Genomic DNA, 20,091 nt, shown 5'->3' on the forward strand with positions numbered 1-20,091 from the left:
GGAGAGGGATGAAGGCTCCCTTCTTTTCTCATTCTTCATCTGACCACAACACTTTTCTTTAAAATGATATGCTTCCCAATTCAGTGAATGTTTACCTGTTTATGTGCTGTGACTATAAAAGACACAAACAGACAGGTTTACTCGAGTTTTTAAAAAGAAAGAGAACAGTATTTATTGTACTTAAGAAAAATAATAAAAATGCTCCAACTTTCACACACACACACACACACACTTGAGTTCACACATTCACACAACTAAATTACAGAGTGAGAGACTAGGTTAAGCAATTTAAAGTCCAGTAAATTTCAAATAATCTTAAGGGCACAGAAGGAGGCCATTCAGCCCATTGTGTGTGCACCGGCTCTCCAAATGAGCATTATGACTTTGTGCCATTGCCCTGCCTTTTCCCCATACCCCTGCACATTATTTCTAATCAAATAATCATCTATTGCCCTCTTGAATGCTTCGATTGAACCTGCCTCCACCACACTTCCAGGCAGTGCATTCCAGGCTCAAACTACTCGTTGTGTGAAAAAGTTTTTTCTCACGTCACATTTGCTTCTTTTGCAAATCACTTGAAGTCTCGTTCTTGATCCTTTTATGAGCAGGAACAACTTTGCCCTATCTACTCTGCCCAGCCCCCTCATGATTTTGAACATCTCTATCAAATCTCCTCTTAGCCTTCTTCTCTCCAAGAAGAACAGTCCCAACCTCTCCAGTCTATCCTCATAGCTGAAGTTTCTCATCCCTGGAACCACTCTTGTAAACCTCTTCTGTACTCTCTCCAATGTGTTCACATCCTTCCTACAATATGGTGCCCAGGACTGTACACAATATTCCAGCTGAGGTCTAATGAGTGTCTAATATAAATTCAGCATAACCTCCCTGCTCTTGTACTCTATGGCCCTATTAATAAAGCCAGGATACTATATGCTTTATTAACTGTTCTCTCCACCTGTCCTGCCACCTTCAATGATCTATGCTCATATATACCCAGGTCTTTCTGCTCCTACACTCCCTTCAAAATTTCACCCCTTATTTTATATTGTCTGCCCATGTTCTTCCTACCAAAATGCATCACCTCACACTTCTCCACATTGAACTTCATCTGCCACCTATCTTCCCACTCCACTAACTTGTGCATGTCCTTTTGAAGTTCTACACTGTCCTGCTCGCAGTTCACAACACTCCCAAGCTTTGTATCATCCGCGAACTTTGAAATTGTTCCCTGCACACCAAGATCTAGATCATTAATATATATCAGGAAAAGCAAGAGTCCCAATACCGACCCCTGGAGAATTCCACTACATACCTTCCTCCAGCCTGAAAAATATCCATTGGTCGTTACTCTCTGTTTCCTATTACTCAGCCAATTTTGTATCCACGTTGCGATTGCTCCTTTTATTCCATGAGCAATAACCTTTCTCACAAGTCTGTTGTGTGGTACTGTGTCAAATGCCTTTCAAAGTCCATGCACACCACATCAACAGCAATACCCTCATCGACCTTTTCTGTTACCTCTTCAAAAAACCCTAGCAAGTTAGTTAAACATGATTTCCCCTTTAGAAATCCATGCTGGCTCTTATCAACCCAAATTTTCCATGTGACTGCTAATTCTATCCTGAGTAATTGTTTCTAGAATCTTGCCACCACTGAAGTTAAACTGACTGGTCTGTAATTGCTGGGCTTACCCTTACAACCTTTTTTGAACAAGGGCATAATATTTGCAATTCTCCAGTCCTCTGGCACTTCCCCTGAGTCTAGGGAAGACTGAAAGATTATGACCAGTGCCCCTGCAATTTCTACTCCCACTTCCTTCAACATCCTTGGATGCATCTCGTCTGGTCCCAATGCCTTGTCAACTTTAAGTACTGACAGTCTATTCAACACTTCCTCCTGATCAATTTTGAACCCTTCTAATGACAGAGCTTCCTTGTCTGTCACCATGTTCTGTGTAGCATCTACCGCCTTAGTAAAGACAGATACAAAGTATCAATTTAATACCTCAGCCATGGCCCCTTCGTCCATGTGTAAATTCCCTTTTAGGTCCATAATTGGCCCTACTCCTCCTTTTACCACCCTTTTATTATTTATACACCTATAGAAGACTTTGGGATTCCCCTTTATGTTGGCTGTCAGTCTTTTTTCATAATCCCTCTTCACTTCTCTAATATGCTTTTTCACTTCCCCTCTGAACCTTCTGTATTCCTCTTAGTTCTCAATTGTATTTTCTACCTGGCATCTGTCATAAGCACACTTTTTCTTCTTTACCTTAATTTCTATCTCCTTTTTCATCCAGGGAGCTCTGAATTTGTTTGCCCTACTTTTCCTTTTCGATGGAATATACCTTGACTATGCTCAAACCAATTCTTTTTTGAAGGTAGCTCATTGTTCAGCTACAGTTTTCCCACCAATCTTTCATTCCAGCCTAACTGGCCCAGCTCTGTTCTTGCCCCATCGAAGTCGGCTCTCGACCAGTTAATTATTCTTACTCTGGATTGCCTATCGCCCTTTTCTATCATCATCCTAAAACGCATGATACAATGATCACTGTCTCCTAAATGCTCCCCTGCTGACACTGAATTTTAAGGGTATACGGCTCTTGAAGGCTGGTGACTTGGCTGGCTTCAGGCTGAACTCAGTGGTCCTTCTGGGATTGGTATCGAGGTGGTTTGAAGACGTGGACGGACAATTTATCTGTTCTTCTGAAGACAGCAGCTGCCTGGGTTGAGTTCTTTAAGAATATCTCTGCAGCATGTGGATCGTCAAAAACAATAGACAGGACTCAAAACTGATTAGTTGGATGGAGAGAGAGAGAGAGAGGGAACCCACTCAGGGTCTAGCTTCTTCAGTGTCCCATTTGCTTGTGCATTGGTCTGCAGAGAAAACAGGTGCTTAAATGCACAAAGGATTAGCTGGCTTTCCATATGACCCTGTCCAACTGCCCCATGACCCAAATAGGTTCATGGCTAGTGGATTTCAGTTACCTGGTTTTCATGATTAGATTACATCTGGGCACATTCCTTTCACAGCCAGAGTCCCATTTTCCAAATGAATATGTCTAATAATTTGTCCCCACCCAGTTGTGTAACTAGGTGATTGTTGGGAAGCTTTGCTAATGGGGTAGGAGGTGGCCCTCATTCACATTCCTTCAAGACAATTGTTCCTGGTGGGGCTTTGCAGACAAGTTGTCTCCATTTCAATGACGTTGGAATGTAGAAGGTACAGTGATGAAATAGTTGAGCCAATCTTTGACCATGATTTCAAGCCATTGGATTACATCTGCACACATTCCTTTCATTAGCAGAGTCCCATTGTCCAAGTGATTATGTCTAATGTTGGCTTTAGTCTTTTTAAAAATTCAATTAATGGTTTCCAGACAGTAAATTCATAAAATCATTTTATATAAAGTATTGCTTTATAATAGAGGTGCAAGGTGTAAGGTCATCCAGAAGTGTGTCAGAATAGTTGAGTATAGAGATGTCAAAGGCGTAAGTTAGGGTTTCAGCAGCAGATGAGCTGAGGTAGGGGTGGAGACGGGTGTTGTTGGAAGTAGGCGGTTTTGTTGGTGGAGTTGGAAGCTCAGCTCAGTGCCAAAAATAATGCCACAGTTGCAAACAGCCTGGTTCAGCCTCTGATAGTGGCCAGGGAGAGGGATTGAATTGGTGGCCATGGAACAGAGTTTATGGCTGGAACCAAAGACACACGAACAGACAAACGAGGAGCAGGAGTCAGCCATTCAGCCCCTCAAGCTCTGCCATCTAATAAGATCATGGCTGATCTGATAGTAACCTCAAATGTGCATCCTGCCTACCCCCGATAACCTATCACCTCCTGGCTTACCAAAAATCTATGGCTTCTGGTCTTCCCAACAATTCGTTGGAGGAAATTTCTGATCATCCAAGATTGGATGGCAGACAAGCAGTGAGGCAAATCAGAGACAGTGGTGGGGTTGAGAGAGTTGGTGGTGAGGTAGAGCTGTCAGCGTACATCGTTAACTAATGATGCTGTGTTAGCAGCAATTGGAGTTGCCCTTATGTGTCGCTCACACTTGCAGCCCATGATTCTCATTTCATTCTGTAAGAATTCCATTTTTTCATTTGATGAGCCAGGTACTGAACACTCAAAATATTTCCACAGTATAAAATGTTTAGAACATGAATTTGGATTTTCTGAATTCAGTGCTGTGAGAATTTAGAAAGATAGGACATCAATATGTGGACTGTAAAGTCAGCGATCACTGACATCTGATCCACTGAGAATTTTCTTGTGTTTCTGCAATGATCAAAATCTGCAGAATCAGATAGTGGGAGGGGGCTCAGCAGACACATGAGTATCTACCATTATTAATGCACCTCCTACCACAAGGATTCCTTCTTATTCATTCTGCCCTGACCAAGCACAATGGGTATTGTCTAATGAGCTCACCCTGCCATCATCTGTCAGAAAGGAAAAGCTCCAGGTAGTACCATTAAAACTCAGACCAGCCATTGGCATGCTTGCTGAACATTAATCAGCTCCTTTATATAGTGCGTGTTCTTAATGGAAAGCTGGAGGTGGTTCATCGAGAGATCTAACTGACATGCAGTTCTGAGCTGTTAAGAACTGCACAACAAATGGCTCAACAAGAGCAAGAATAGGCTAGTGTTACATATGAAACAGCTGCCTGCATATATCTCTGCATTTGTGTGTATGTCTGTGTACATGTGTGTATATCTGTTCTTATGCTTAAGCATCACAGTGTATGTCTACATACATGTCATGTAAAGCTTGTCTTTGTGATGGAGAAGATGTGTCATCTGGAACTTAGCTCATGGCAAATAGATTACCAAGGGTGCAAACGGTCTAGTCAAGTCTGACACAGTGCAGGTGAGAGGAAAGAAGTCAATAGTAAAAGAGTGGACTTTGTGATAGGGACTGAAGACAATGGTTTTGGTTTTCCTGCTGTTGAGCCAGGGAAATTCTTGACTCATCCAAAATTAGATGTCAGACAATCAGTCGAGGGGCTACTGGGAGGTGGTGAAGAAGTAAAGTTGGGCATCATTGGTCTAGGTGTGGAAGCAAACCTCATACCTACAGATGATGTCACAAATTCAGGACATAAGGCACTTTACAGCCAATACAACACTTGTCCAAATGTTGTCACTGTTGTAATGTTGGAAACACAGCAGTCAATTTGCACACAGCAAGGTCCCACAAATAGCTATGTGATGTTGGCTGAGGGATTTGGCCAGAATGAGGGAAAACTTCCCTCCTCTTCTGCGCCAATTACATCTGAGAGGGCAGATGGGGTCTCAGTTTGACATCTCCTCCTACAAGATGGCATCTCCGATACTGCAGCGTTGGTACAACAACCTAGATTTTGCACTTGTCTTTAGAGTTGGACTTGAACCCACAACCTTCTGGCTTATAGGTGAGAATGCTACCACTGAACCATGGCTGACACACTGACAAGTAGAAATGGCATTATGCAAGGACTCAATGGGATGGGACACTTCGAAGGAGAATAGAATTATAACCCAATTCAAATACTGTGGTGAAACTAATGGATAAAAAGTGCTATGGTCACTGTAAAGAATGTATTGATCATATGTACTCAAACCAGAGCTGAACCTGGTGGGGACCAGTTACTAATACATGATTCTCTGGCCCTCCTTCCCTGTTACTGCTAACTGTGTGGGGTGCTTTAAGCACACAAACTTCCTCCAGCTTTTGGGAAGGGGCTGATGTTTGCTTCAGATGCAGTGGTCATGGGGTGAGGAAATTTTGAAAAGGTCTTACTCCAGTCAGTTAATATAAAGTGGGAGGTTCAGCTCCATTCATAAGAGCAAACAAAATGTTTTTAAAAAATCATTCATTTTACTTTCTCTATGGCGCACGTTCTTGACACAGCCACTTAGCCTGCCCAAGGAGATCAAAGCAGAGATTGCGAAAGCCCAACAAAGCCATGGCTGAAAAATGGTTGAGAAAGAAAATTACTTGTGTCGATTTAGCACCTCATCAGTTGCTATGAATGACTCAAACCACTTCATACATAATTAATCACTTTGACATGCATCACTACAGCCATTTGTACACAGTAAGATTCCACAACCAGCAATGCGATGAATAACCAGTTAATTGAACTTTTCATGGTGTTGGTTGAGGGTGAAGAATATTGGCCGGACACTGTAAGAGCTTCTTCAAATAGTGCCAATGAATTTTTGAAACACCCCATTGATCCACCAGAACAGACAGATGGGGCTTCGATTAAACTCGAGCAGAGACACAAATTGCTCACATTAAACTGACTTCAATGTATTTCACAGTGCAATATCTCAATAATAAGCAATATAAATTAGTCTCTGCTGCAGCTGCCTTCTTATTGGCATGGGAGAGTGAGTTTAATGCAATATAATTCAATCCTTGCCTTTTGGATGAGATGTTAAAATGAGGCCCCGTCTGCCCACCGTTAATCCCAAGGCACTATTATGAAAAACAGGGGAGCTATCCCCAGTGTCTTGGTCAATATTTACCCCTCAGTCAACATCACTAAAGCATATTACCTGGTCATTATCTCATTGGTGTTTGTGGGTGGTTGCCTTATTTCCTATATTACAACAGTGACTGCACTTTAAAAGAACTTCATTGATCAGAGAGCACTTTGCAGCGTTGTGGGGGTGTGAAAGGGGCGATATAAAGGCAAGTCTTGCTTTCTTTCCTGTAAACCAATCTGGTCAGTTCAGAATAATCCTTCAACTGTGCAGTGTCCAGACGATATGAACGCTGGTTTGGGTTGATGACAGAGGTCACCAGACTTTCGGTTACTGACATGAAAATATATGGCACTCTGATCATGCTATGCCTACTTCTCTGTCAACTGTTGTCCCATTGTTCTGTGTTATGGTACTCTGCTTGGAAACACACTCTGGTGTTGTGTTAATCTGGGCTTCTCCTAAACATGCATTAAACCGTAACAATTTGAATGAAGCCCAGAGTTAACATTTTTGTACTTCACCTTCTTTTATCTTGTTGCAGTCTCCTCATGTTGGAAGGTAGAAGCAACGCTCAGAAATAGACACATATGTGCTGCTGCTTCCATCCTGCTGGTCGGGGAAAGACAATTACATATTTTAGGCTGAAACGGCAGTGCAAAACTGAGGTCATTGTGCATTATTTGAGGAACTGACTTTTAGGTAATACATTAAACTGCTCTTGCTGGTGGTTCAGTTAATTATAAGGCATTCCACAGGATTTATTTAAAGAAAAGCAGAGAGTTCTCCCGGTCCATGGCCAACATTCCTTCATTAGCCAACGCCTCCAGTGCCAGATTAACTGACTGTTCATTACACTGCTGTCTTGGGTATCTTTCTGCATGAGAAATAGCTGCTGTGCAGCAATGGTCACATTTCAAAATAATTAATCAAGACTTTGGCATGCCTCTTGAGAGAAAAGTGGTAAGGTGCTATACAGTTCTTTCTTTAGTTATAGTGTGAAAACAATAGATGGGTGCCAGACACACTTTGATTATTATATTAGTTATAATATTATAGAGTATTATATCAGTTATTATAGAGTTTATGCAACAAACAGAAGGATAAAGCATGAAAATACTGCAAGTCACACAGAAAACTCTGAGTTTCCTGATGCCTGTGTGGACAGTGGATTGTAGGTATGGTCCGGAACGGAAACTTGTGTTCAGCAATGCAAGGAGAATATGTCCAGGGTTTGGTCTGATATTTATTTGTGGATGATGTGGGCCGTTGTGATTGCTAACCTATGCATCGGGCAAAGTATGGAAAGGCTCATGTTCCTATTGGCACTGTCCTTATTTGTTTAAAGTTTTATGCAACCTCCCCAAACAGTGGACAGGCCAACAAAAAGGTTTTCAGCTTCATGCTATCTGACTTCAAAGGTACTATTCAACTAACAATGCCAATTCCTGTTTATCTTACATTCTATTCTCCCAAATACAGCCGTACAAGAGCAATCTTTCCCTAGTCTCTGGCAATAGCCTTCACTACAGTTATTTTGTTGTGTCTACATCTCTCTTTTTTCTGTGGTTTGCCACAACCAGATTGGACAAACATTTCAAGGTTAATGGTTGAGCAATATCAACTTCAAAGCAAGAGGCAGTTCTCAGAACAAAATCAATTTAACAAATATTAAGCCAAGTAATTTCACATCCTGTTTATATATTTTATATAAACTTGTTACAGGAGCTTCCTCTGTACTTTTTTTGGCTACAGCATAATCCTTTGTGTGCAGTTTCTTCCCGGTGTCCAGCCTTGAGCACCTCCCAAATACACTGTTCTCAATATTTACTTTAATTTTGTCTGACATTCAGAGTGAAAGATTAATTTGGAAATCTCTCCTTGTCTCAAATTAACACTAACTACCCGCACGACTCACCATCAATCTAGCGATTTGTGAATTAGCCTCAATACACAATGTAATTATGCAGAGTTGATAGCTCTAAATCCCTCCAAAATATCTGTGTGTTTATTTCATATTTGCAAGTTCTAATTTACCGATTGTCTCCAAATATAGCAACGCTCCATTATATAGCGACCAAAAGAAGGTGAATGAACCTTTGCAGTAGCAAGGTATACCCTGACATATCCCACAAAGGTTCACAGTTCGAGAGTGCTGCAAAAAGAAACACAGTTGAGCAATAATGTAAGAGTGAATCAAAAATAACATGCCACTTTTAAAAGTGATGTTACTTTATGACACATAGCTTGGCTTTTCAACCATCGCCCAGTTGGTAGCACTTTCACCTGAGTCAGAAGGCTCTGAGTTCAAATCCGACTCCAGGACTTGTGCACAAAACTCAAGGCTGACATTCCAGTACTGAAGGGGTGCTGCACTGTCGGGGATACTGTCTTTCAGATGAGATGTTAAATCAAGGCCCCTTCTGCCCTCAGGTGGACATAAAAGATCCCGTAGCACTGTTTTGAAGAAGAGCAATGGAGTTCTTCCCCAGTGTCCTGGCTGATATTTATCCATCAATCAACATCACACAAAAAGGATTATCTGGTCATCATTGCACCGCTGTCTGTGAGAGTTTGCTGTGTTCATAAGAACATAAGAAATAGGATCAGGGGTAGGCCATTCACCCCTCAAGACTGTTCCACCACTCAATAAGATCATGGAAGATCTCTGATTGTGTCCTTAACTCCACTTTCCTGTCTGCCCCATAATCCTTGGCTCCAGTGTCAATCAAAAATCTGTCTCACTCAGCCTTCACTATATTCATTGACCCAACTCCCACTGTTCCTGGGGAAGAGAGCTCCAGACACGAACAGCCTTTGATATGCAACGTAAATCAATTTCCTTTCCTCTTCCTATATGTTCCTCTAACGAGACTGGGTGACTCGCCTGGCAAGTCACAGCAGCTTGTATCAAACACTCCTGACAGAGCCCATGCCTCAAAGCCTGTAATCAGTGAGCTTTGAGGGAGGCATACTGGACAAGTCACAGTACACAATTGAGTAACAACTTTTTGTATTTACACAGCACTCATGTGGGAGAAAAATGTCACAAGTTGCTTCGGGAAAGTGAGCATCAAGCTAAAGAAAGAGATAGGTTTTAACAAGCATCTTAACAGAAGAGAGGGAAGTAGAAAAGCAGAGCGCATTGGTGCAGAATTGTATACAAACATCCATGTTTTGGATGTTCTAAAGTTTGGAGAGGAAGAAGGCTGGGAAGTCAGCAAGGAGAGCTTTTACATAGTTCAGTCTGGTGGTAACAAAGGCATGAATGAGGGCTTGGGCAGCAAATGGGTGGAAGTGGGTTGGAGGTAGGAGATGTTATGGGGTGGAAGTACGTAGTCACTGTCATGGAAAGGATGTAGGGATCATACTCAGCTTAAGGTCAATCAGAAGCTAGAGGCTGTAATAGCTTGGTTAAGACTGAAACAATGGCCATGGAGATCATTAGAGTCAGTAGTGATGGAATGGATGCTGTGGTGAAGGCCAAAGTTAATAACTTTAGTCTTCCTAATGTTTAGTTGAAGAAAGTTAAGGTTTATTCATGCCTCGACATCACACAAGTGGTCTGACAGAACACAAGAATGGGAGAACCAAGGAAGGTGGGAGAGAGGTAGAGGTGGGTCTGGGATTTTCCAACCCTACCGTGGGGAATGTGGCAGGCCAGCCACAAGCCCATTGACTTTCAGCAGGACTGGATGATCTTGGCAATGGGCGGGGCCAGAAAATTCCACCCAAGGAAACTAGCCCAATGTCTACAAGTATCACAAAGGGGCAGCTTTGTGGAAGCTGAGGAAGACAAGGCGGTGGTAAGAATGGAACTTTGGGGAAACTCCGATATGACAGTCAAGAGGCGGGAAAGGAAGTCATACTTTCTGGTTAGAGTCGAATTTAAAAATAGGAACCATGTAAGAACAGTCTCACGGTGATGGACGACAGAGGAAAGGTTGCAGCAGGTGTGGTCAATTGCATCAGAGGCTGCAGAGAGATCAAGGAGGAACAGAAGATGTGAGAGACAATACCAGGTGAGCGGGTATCATTTACATTGTATTCTAGCATGAGTCCATGAAAGAAAGTTAAGTAAATAGACGTTTAGTGGGAGGAATAATGGGAACAAGGGGTAAGTCTCATAGAAAGAATGAACATGGAGAGAGTGAGGAAGGAGAACCAGGGATCAGGGCTAGGATAGGAAGGTGACATTGTGTGGGTTGGCTAAGCAGACAACGGAAGGATGGGAGGCATCTGTACAGATAGTCTCAATCGCAGGTAACTGGGGGTGACAGGAAAGTAGCAAATGAATACATCGCAAGCCCATACCACATATAAACTGAATGGGCAAAAGGCTGGTACCTTACAGGGTCACTGCCAACAGATGGGAGTGGACGCAGCTGCAAAAGGCATACACTATATCTTTGAGGCCACCCGTGAGGAGTCTACAATAACTGGTGGTGAATATGCAACAGTGCATCATGAGCAGGAGGAATTTACCCAAACACAGAATGGAACAAACGGCAGCTTCAAATCCATCTGCAGGAGAGCCCCAAAGCATTGAGGAAACCAGAGCAAAGCATTGTTCCTTCATGAGTGCTTAAGGTCAGTGCTGAGAAAGGCCAAAAGTCGAAAGATAGCGCATTAGCTTCAGGGCTAACTGCAGAGGAAATGTTGGGCCACAGATTTTTCAAACTGGGCCCACTGCCAATGGTCCAAGAAAAATCAGTGTTCTAATCTGTGTTCCCTGCAGCTAGGAATGTTCTCTGACAGTCAGCGTGTAGATTTTTCAGACAGCTTTATGATTTGAGTGATCCAAGCTCTGGCATCTTCAGATCTTTGTAACTCTCCGTGGACTTCAGTGAGGGATCCCGGGTTTTGGAGGGGGCTGTGTTGTTCTGTTAGCTGGGCTCAAGGTTTCCAGCCCACAATTGCTGGCTGAACAGCTGGGGACAGCCTGTCGCAAGGGGCTGCCTGTAGCTGGGCCTACCCAGTGTGACAGAACAGCCTCAGTTGGGCGGAGGACTTTCAAGCATTTGGTTCAGTTTCATAAGTATATGCCATGCATAACAGCACGGTAAATGAGCCACATACGCAGTAAGAAGTGACAGCAAGTAAGGTGTCACCATTATACCAATTAGTAGGGGCTGGCTCGGTAGCTTAGTGGAGAGTTATAACTGAGATTATAATTTAAACTCTTAATTTTAATAAAAGTAACAGATGCAAATGGAAGATAAGAGCAAATGGGCTGTCCTTTCACTGGTTGAACAGTTTCAGATACAGGTGACAGGACCACTATCCTTCCATGTGTTCAACAAGCTTTGGTGCAGCACAGTTGTGGGCTCACCCCATCTGGGCAATGTGTCATTCACACTGTGGCAAAACAACGGAATGGTGTAGAATATTCTGGAAAGGATAATATTTACAATACTGCGTGAAGAAATTACATTTGGAGGAAGGCCGAAGGTAAAATCAGACGAACCGTGTCTAACTGCCACTGACAACAGGCACTCATGCAGTAAATAAGGCAGATAAATGAGATAGCCAGAGCAGGGTGCCATACTGAAATTCATTTGCAGATCCTTCACACATTAGCTGGCTGCTATTGTTTGTATTTATTTTTCACAGCTGAAGTGAGCCTGGTATTAAGAATCAGGGCATCCGTTAGGCTACAGTTTCCTTGCCACCTTCTCGTTGATACACACGCAAAACTACATCACAGCACATGCCAGCTATTAGAGCTTGTGTCCAGCAAAGCAAGGCTTCAGACCCTCAAATCGGAGGAGACTATCTCACTCCAGTTTAAGTGCTGCATGTCTAGCTTCAGTTCGCTGCTAAACCAAAATTTACAAGTACCCACGTGGGCAATGTTTTCAACATTGAGCACAGAGAATCACAGATAAAATGAAAAATTCAGCAGAAAATATTAAATATACATTGGATCACACAACATCACAGCATGTGAGTGATAGCATGAAGCTGTTTTATCAGAGACTGGTAGTTGGAATATAACTCAATTACAACAACAATTAGTGCGTATATAGCACGCTTAATGTGGAAAAGACCCCAAAGTGCTTCACAGAGATATTATCAGGGAAACACCACACAAAGGATCACAGAGTAACAGCAGGCAAATGATAATGGGGTAAAAGCAGCTCATAATTTTAGGAGGAACATGATGTACATAGTGATATGAGTGACACCAGGTAATTGAATTATATGGTTATCTTGAGATAACTGATTATAGGGTAACATAAGGCAAATGGTTAAAAGTATGACGTGAGTAACAGATGGCGAATGATTATAGGGATGGCACAGGGAAAGGTTATTGAGTTAACAACAGCTAAATAGTAATTATGACCAACACCTGGTAAATAACAGTAAAGGTAACACAGGCTAAATGAGTCATGAACACTGCACAAGTGATAGTACAGACAGCAAATGATGAAGATGCACCACAAGGTAAATGGTTAAACATGTAACATAGGGGAAGTGAGTAAAGGTGTATCATGGAGATAATAATTAATGATGTAACAAGTGTAATAGGGTAAATGATTAGGGATATAACAGGAATAAAGGGGGTAAATGATTAAAGGTCTATCATAGAGGGGAAATGATTAAACATGTGATAAAGGAACAAAGGGCATTAAAATTGGCAAGAGGCTAGAGTTGGAGGACCACAGAGATCTCGGAGGGTTAAAAGGTTGAAGGATATTACAGAGCCATGGAAGGATCTGAAAACAAGAATGAGAATTTTAAAATTGAGGTGTTGTCAGACCAGAAGCCAATGCAGGTCAGTGAGCAGAACTCAGGCCTGTCGACTGGGAACACGTCCCCGCTAACTCCGGCTGCCCCACTGCAAATTTATGCTCCAATGAGCGTTGATTGGCAGCTGAGGGACTTCCGCCCCTCACTTGGGAGCAAGTCCTGCCTTAGAGAGCTGCTGGCCAATCTGATTGGCTAGCAGGTCTCCAGTCCCTGCAGTGACAGTGCTGCAATGGACAGAGGAGGAACCTCATGAAGAGGCCTGAGACCAAATCCGGGAACTGGAAGAAAAGGTGTCAGGGGTCCCAGGGCAGGAAGATAGGGAAGGTGAGGGGAGTGCGACTGGGGTCTCGGTGGGGGGAGAGGGTAGGTCCGGAGGTCACCAGGCCTTAAGGGGGGAGTGCCCCCCAGTCAGAAGGGGGCTTCTGATGGAGGTGCCCTTCCTGCTTCCCGCCCGAGATCCAAGTTTGTTTATTTGCGGCCTTCGAACGTGCAATGGTCCTGAGGTGAGGCTAGGCAGGAAATGGCCTTTAAGTGGCCATCAATTGGCCATTTAAGGGCCTCAGTTGGGGCAAACATGGGCTTCCCATCCAAGGCCTTGTCCGCTGCAGCGTAAAATTGCTGCGAGGTTGGGGTGGGTGGGAGCCCAGAGGGAAACACATCCCTGCAATTTCATGCTACTTCCCCCACCACCTCCTGCCTAAACGCCCACCGGTGGGAGAATGTAAAACTCAGGCATTGGTCTGAATTAAGGTATGGGCAGCAGAGTTTTGGAACAAATGATTAGAGATGTTACATGGGGAAACCGGTATCCCTTTGTTTTTGCCTTACATACTGGCCATCTGGTGCAACCCAGACCAGGGCCAATGAAACTTTCAGTCTGGGAGTTCCCTTCCCTCAGCTACAGCCCCTCTAAAATGGGGGCGTGTTTGGGGCAGATAGGTGTTCTGATAAATAGGTCTCTCAGGAAACGTAGGGCCGAGACTAGAACCTCACATGTCTGGGTCCTGATACAACTCATAGAACATTCTCCACACTTACACTGTGAGAGTGCACCGAGGGAGAACTACAGATATTCAGGCTGAAAATCTGTGAGGCTCTGTAAACTGCAATGTAAACTGCCACATGAATATCATCGTAAACATTAGATCTGTGATGTCCTGTAAAGCGTTATTATTTTGAGACTTGCCAAGTGTGAAGTAAATTTTATTATAAATGTTAGACCTGGGAGGTTCACATCTATCGGTATCTACCAGCCAGGATCCCGGCCATCTTTAACCCTCCATAACCTTGAGCTCATCCAAACCTCTGCTGCCCATCCCTTATTTCAGACAAAGTTCTGCTCACTCATCGCCCTGTTCTCACTGACCTGCATTGGCTTTCAGTCCGACAACACCTCAAGTTTAAAATTTTCATTCTTGTTTTCAGATCCCTCCATGGCCTTCCCTCCCTCTATCTCTGTAATATCCTCCGACCCTATAACCCTCTGTGATCTCTGTGATCCTCCGACTAAAATTGGACTCTTGCCAATTTTAATGCATAATTGGCAGCAGTGTCTTCCGGTGCCTGGACCCTAAGCTCTGGAATTCCCTCCTTAAAACTCTCTTACCTCTCTCTCCTCCTTTAAGACGTTCCTTAAAACCTACCTCTTTGACCAAACTTTTGGACACCTATCCCAGTATCTCATTATGTGGCTCAGTGTCAAATTTTGAATGATAATCAATCCTGTGAAGGGTCTTGAGATAGCTTACCACATTAAGGATGCTACACAAATGCAAGTTGTTGTTGTTATGTCATATCACCATCTTGAGTTACTCCATATATTACTTTAGTATATTTTCTGTATTGCACCAGTGGACAAACTGTTCTGACATTTTAGCAGCAATGGGATCACATTAAATATCAGAAAGGGTGCTCCAGGTCTCTCCTAGTACTAAGTCAGTACTAGGCAAAGTGAAGGAGATGAATAAAAGGCAAAAAACAGCCTGTGCTCCAATAATCTGTGCCAATGAATTTATCATCTTAATAGCTGAATGATGCCAAGAATGACTCCCACAAGCAGCTGCTAAATCCTTTCAGCCTCTGCTACTTGCCTCTGCTACTTGCCGCAATCGTTTCAAAAATATTTTCCATGTTTGGATAAAATTGAACGCCTTATTTCATTTTCAGTCACGCGCCAAAGGGCAGCACGAATCAAACAGACGTCATTCTCTTGCTAAAGGTTAGCTCACTGTTTATTCCTCCACTGCTCCATTTTACGTGGTCACTTGAGTCCAGCTTTGCCCTCAGACTTTGTTCCTCAGCTGGTAGAAGGATAGGCTATGTTCCTGTATTCTAATATAGATAAAGCTGTATTATTTTCTCCATCCTGATTTATTACTGTGTTTACCTCAGTGGTCAGTATGTATGTTTATGGGAAATTACATCTACTGTGTGTTTTTCCCACATATAGAGTGACTGTTGCAGCAATTCACAGTAACAAGAAAACTACAGCCGTTAGCATTGAGCATCCTCATCATTTCCATTGTTGATGTACTTTTTGTAGGGAGGTGATGTCCCTCACATCGGAGTGAGGAGTGAGGGGCAAGACCCCAGTGTTAGGCTTAATTCTTACCCCATGCTTCTTTCTTCCTACATAACATCAGCAACTGGCAGAGTCTTAAAGGGTGTGGCATCAAGATAGGAGCCCTCAACTGCAATGATTCTACTTTGTCAATAAGATTTTAGCAACACCTTTTAATATGCGACATGATGGAAGCCAGCAGGGAACAAATGTTCCATATGCAATTATCATACCTATGAATGAAGTGTTGACCATTTCAGCCCAATCGCATCGGGAAGGTGTGCGTTTGTAAACCAAAAGTTTGGCAAACGTTTTCTCTTGAAGAACACAAGGTAATTACAGATGAGGAAGACTATTTGGTCATTATATGTTCATCCATCCAGGAGCAGCCCTTTAGACCCCCATTGCAACATCCAATTGATTATACATTGAGATACATTGAGATTTCTCCTCCATCATTCTACTGGGAAGTTCATCCCAGGTATGATTACTCTCTCTGTTAAAGAATTTGTTGATAGTAGTCCTAAGGTTACCTTTTCAGTAGTTCAGGAGTGTGTCCCCTTGTCCTACACCCACAGTTTAATTTAAAGTATTATTCCGGATTTACATTTCCAAAACTTTTTTCTTACTTACTTCTACAAGGTCACCTCTCAGTCACCTCCATTCCAGAATGAAAAGATTAATTACTCCAGCCTTTTCTTCCAGCTCAGAGTGTTAAAGCCATGAATCAGTCTCAAAGCTCTTCTCTGCGCTTTCTCCTGTACTACAATGTCTCCCTTGCATCGCAGTGACCAGAACTGGGCTCTCCCTGTGGTCTGACCAGAACATATACAGTTTAATTACAACTTCCTTGGACTTGTATTCAGGTGTTGTGCCTAACAATTTTAACATGATATTAGCTTTGTCGGTTGCTGCTCTGTATTAAGTGGACATGTTTAGCACTGGGTCTACTGACTGTTACATTTCATTCATTTTTATCCTTAGTTATTTCATGGATGGAGCCCATCTGACCACAAGTCTTTTCTAATGGACAGTAGAGATCCCTCAGAACAAACTGGCAATGTTTGCATAGGTCAGGAGTTTGACTAACAGGACAGTGTGTCTGCAGCGGTTCTTGCCATTTGTATTGCCTGGCCACAAGGCCATTCTTTCTGACCTGCAATCTGTATTGGATTTTACAGCCTCTGTAGGCATCTTGTTGGGGGGGGGGGGATTCTTTCACATCTTTACACTTCACTAAAGCGTTTGGACTTTAAAGCATCTTCTGCATGTTTAAGTACATCTGTCTGATCCTCTACAAGTTGATGGTGGTTGATTCCAAATGCAGCTCTTCACTGAAATATTCCACAGGCACATCTTCTGATAACTGAGATTTCTATCAGTGACCTTGTAGAAGTTCAGGTATCAGTGGCTCTTTGTTCCCTTACTGTTCAGAATTGTTTTTCTTATTGTTTTGAATAGTCAAGGGTGAGCATGGTACCAGCCAAAATCTCTCTCCCCTACTCTCCCCCATGACCTGACCATTTATTGCAAATGCCCGAGTTATTCACAGCTCACTGCACATTCCTTGGAAACTTGACATTTCCATTGTTCATAGAGAATTACGAGCAAGGAAGCTGACTCTGAGCTCAATCACTGTGCCTGCAGTGGACTCCCCCGCTTCAACTTCATTGTTTGACATCCAAGTTCCAGTTAAACATGCTGGCTACAGCCACAGCGTGGTCTAACCTCATCCCAATCACTGAACTGTATCACAGTTGAAATATTGAAACAAAATGGCTGAGCATTCAGTATTGAACAGATTCAATGAAGTTCTCATTAGTATGGGCCCATGTTTGTGTTGCTGCTGTCCTGTTCGTGCTTAAAAACTGGGTGGTGGTGGAATCAAATCAAGCAGCGGGTAGTTGTACCAATTTACTGCTGCATTATCATTCATCCAATTCTCGAGTGGGCCTGGCATTACTAAGCTCCCATCAGTATTAGACAGAAGCCTCATACAAATAGGCAAATAGTGACAAATTAATACCCAAATGTTATTTTAATCTGTCTGTTCAACTGCTATAATTCCCATTCCTGCCCACATGCAGTATGTTGTAAGGGTTGTTAGTAGGTCTCACAAACAAGTTCGGAGACTTATAAAGTTAAACATTAAGTTGAACATTGGTAACACATAATTATATACATATGTACAAAGTACAGACCAGACTAGGAGCTAACTTCAAGTCGACTTCTATTAGACTCTCTCCATACTCGGTCCTCTATCATGTCACTCTCTATATCATAGTGTGGGCAGTACTGTTTCCCCAGTCGAACTTTAACCCTCGCTATACCGAACTTCCTTATGCTACACAATACAAGTCAGGATATGTTATTTCCAGCTCCAAGCTGACTTCATCATATTTATACGTCAACTTCATCCCACGACAAGATTTCAGACTTTATCTTTGGACTCTTTCACGGCACCTCAACAACAACTTGTATTTATGTATGACATTTAACATAGTAAAACACTCCATGGCACCTCATAAGAGCATTATCAAACAAAATTTGTCATTGATCTACATAAGGTGATATTAGGACAGGTAACCAGAAGCCTGGTCAAAGAGGTAGGTTTGGTTAAGAAAGCTGACAAAGATACATATTGTGTTTTATGCATTGGAGATATGCTGAGGATAACACCAGTTTCTATGCATATAACATGAGCTTCATTTACAGGTGCTTTTTAAAATGTTTGCTTTCCTGCTTCCAGATGCTTCTTTCAGTTTATTTTCTCTTTCTCTGCCACACTCCAGGCTTGACTAACAGCATACAAAGCAGAGAAGAGTCAACAGACGCATATAATCAAATCCTAACCAATTGAATACTACATAATGCATAATTCCACAGCTTTCCTGAGTTCTCAGTCAAAGGGCACAATGGGGCACCCTACATTGTATTCTTATGAGCAGCAACCCCAAGTGCCACCTCCTCTCTCACCAATCTTTCCCACTCTACCTGTCCATTCCATTCATCCCATGCATCTTAGTCTCTGCCAGCAGGTCCAACAAGTCTGGTTCTCTCTACATTTCCCAGCATGATGTTCATTCATTACTGAACACAGCCCGTACCATCCACAATATTGTGAATGATTGCACTAGCAGCCTGGCTTTGGATGAAACATGGTCTATGGGGGTGGTGACATCTTTCCACTTACTGTGGCCTCCCTGTCTGGATATACTTTCAGGTTCATCACTAATTAACAAGCACACGTAAGTACGCTAAGCCTTACTTCACACTTTAGTTACCTGGAATATAAATCCATTTCTCTGCACATGATCATTTTGTTCTTATTAGGAGGCAATTTCTCACAACTCTGTAGTGGGCCTTCCTCACCCTGCAAATTGCATAACATTGAGCCATAGTCATGCCTGATTTCTGCACATGATCATATTGTAAGTTATCTCTGTGAAACAATGGTAGAAAATATAATGGAGAGGTGCAGCAACAGCACTACTAAGGTCATACACAAGGGCTCTGTGTTCACAACTTCCAACATTCTTGTTCACTGAAGCATTTCAGCCTGTGTTCTTTCCTGCAGGTCTGAATGTGACAAGACTTTAAAGTGTGACAGGAACAAATGCCAAGTTAATAAATAACCAAACATTTCATTGACATTGAGGGTGCATTAGAACCCAGAATGAAACTGACTCCCATCACAACCTGTGGTTGCACAATAATTGAAACACTGACAGGCAAATCCTTTATAGTCATTCTTCGCAGAATCATGGAACTGTTACAGCGCAGAAGGTGGCCATTCGGCCCATTGTGTCTGCACCAGCTCTACGAAAAAGCAATTCACTTAGTGCCATTCTCCTGCCTTCACCCCATAACCCTGCACATTCTTCCTCTTCAAATAACAGTCTGGTTCCCTTTTGAATGCCTCGATTCTTACCTGGCAGTATCTGCCACCTTAGCATTCCAACTTTAATAAGTAAACATGACTGATCAAGACCAATCCACTGAGTCTTTTAAATATATAATTCCTGTGATCATGCATTTAGCTGCCTCCATGATTGCAATTTAGCATGTTTCACACTAAACACAAGTGAACCATTTTCTTATCATTACCACCCTATTTGTATTCAAAGATGGGACATTTGTGGGTTGAAAAGAAAACCTACTTACCATAACTTATACAACTGGCCTGATTTTCCACGGATCATTGATCTGGAAGCCAGAGTTCCCATTTCAAACAGGCAAGAGCCTCATGAACTAACTCAGATCAGAGTCAAATGGCAACATCAATTCCTAATTCCCACCCACCAA

The 20,091-nt window shown here is 42.6% G+C and overlaps 1 long non-coding RNA gene across 2 annotated transcripts in view; it reads right to left on the minus strand.

The window, feature by feature from the left end:
• LOC144691187 (uncharacterized) overlaps positions 1 to 20,091 on the minus strand; it is a 75,930-nt gene that overhangs the window by 53,033 nt on the left and 2,806 nt on the right. The window contains exons 2-3 of one of the 2 annotated variants that reach the window (XR_013579050.1): positions 16,420 to 16,601; positions 6,993 to 7,085 (exon numbers count right to left, since the gene is read on the minus strand). This is a non-coding gene — a long non-coding RNA (uncharacterized LOC144691187). The remainder of the gene's footprint in view (positions 1 to 6,992; positions 7,086 to 16,419; positions 16,602 to 20,091) is intronic. The other variant, XR_013579051.1, reaches the window with a different exon arrangement.

This window comes from Cetorhinus maximus, chromosome 15 (genome assembly GCF_964194155.1).
Source record: "Cetorhinus maximus chromosome 15, sCetMax3.hap1.1, whole genome shotgun sequence".
Lineage (NCBI taxonomy): Eukaryota > Metazoa > Chordata > Chondrichthyes > Lamniformes > Cetorhinidae > Cetorhinus > Cetorhinus maximus.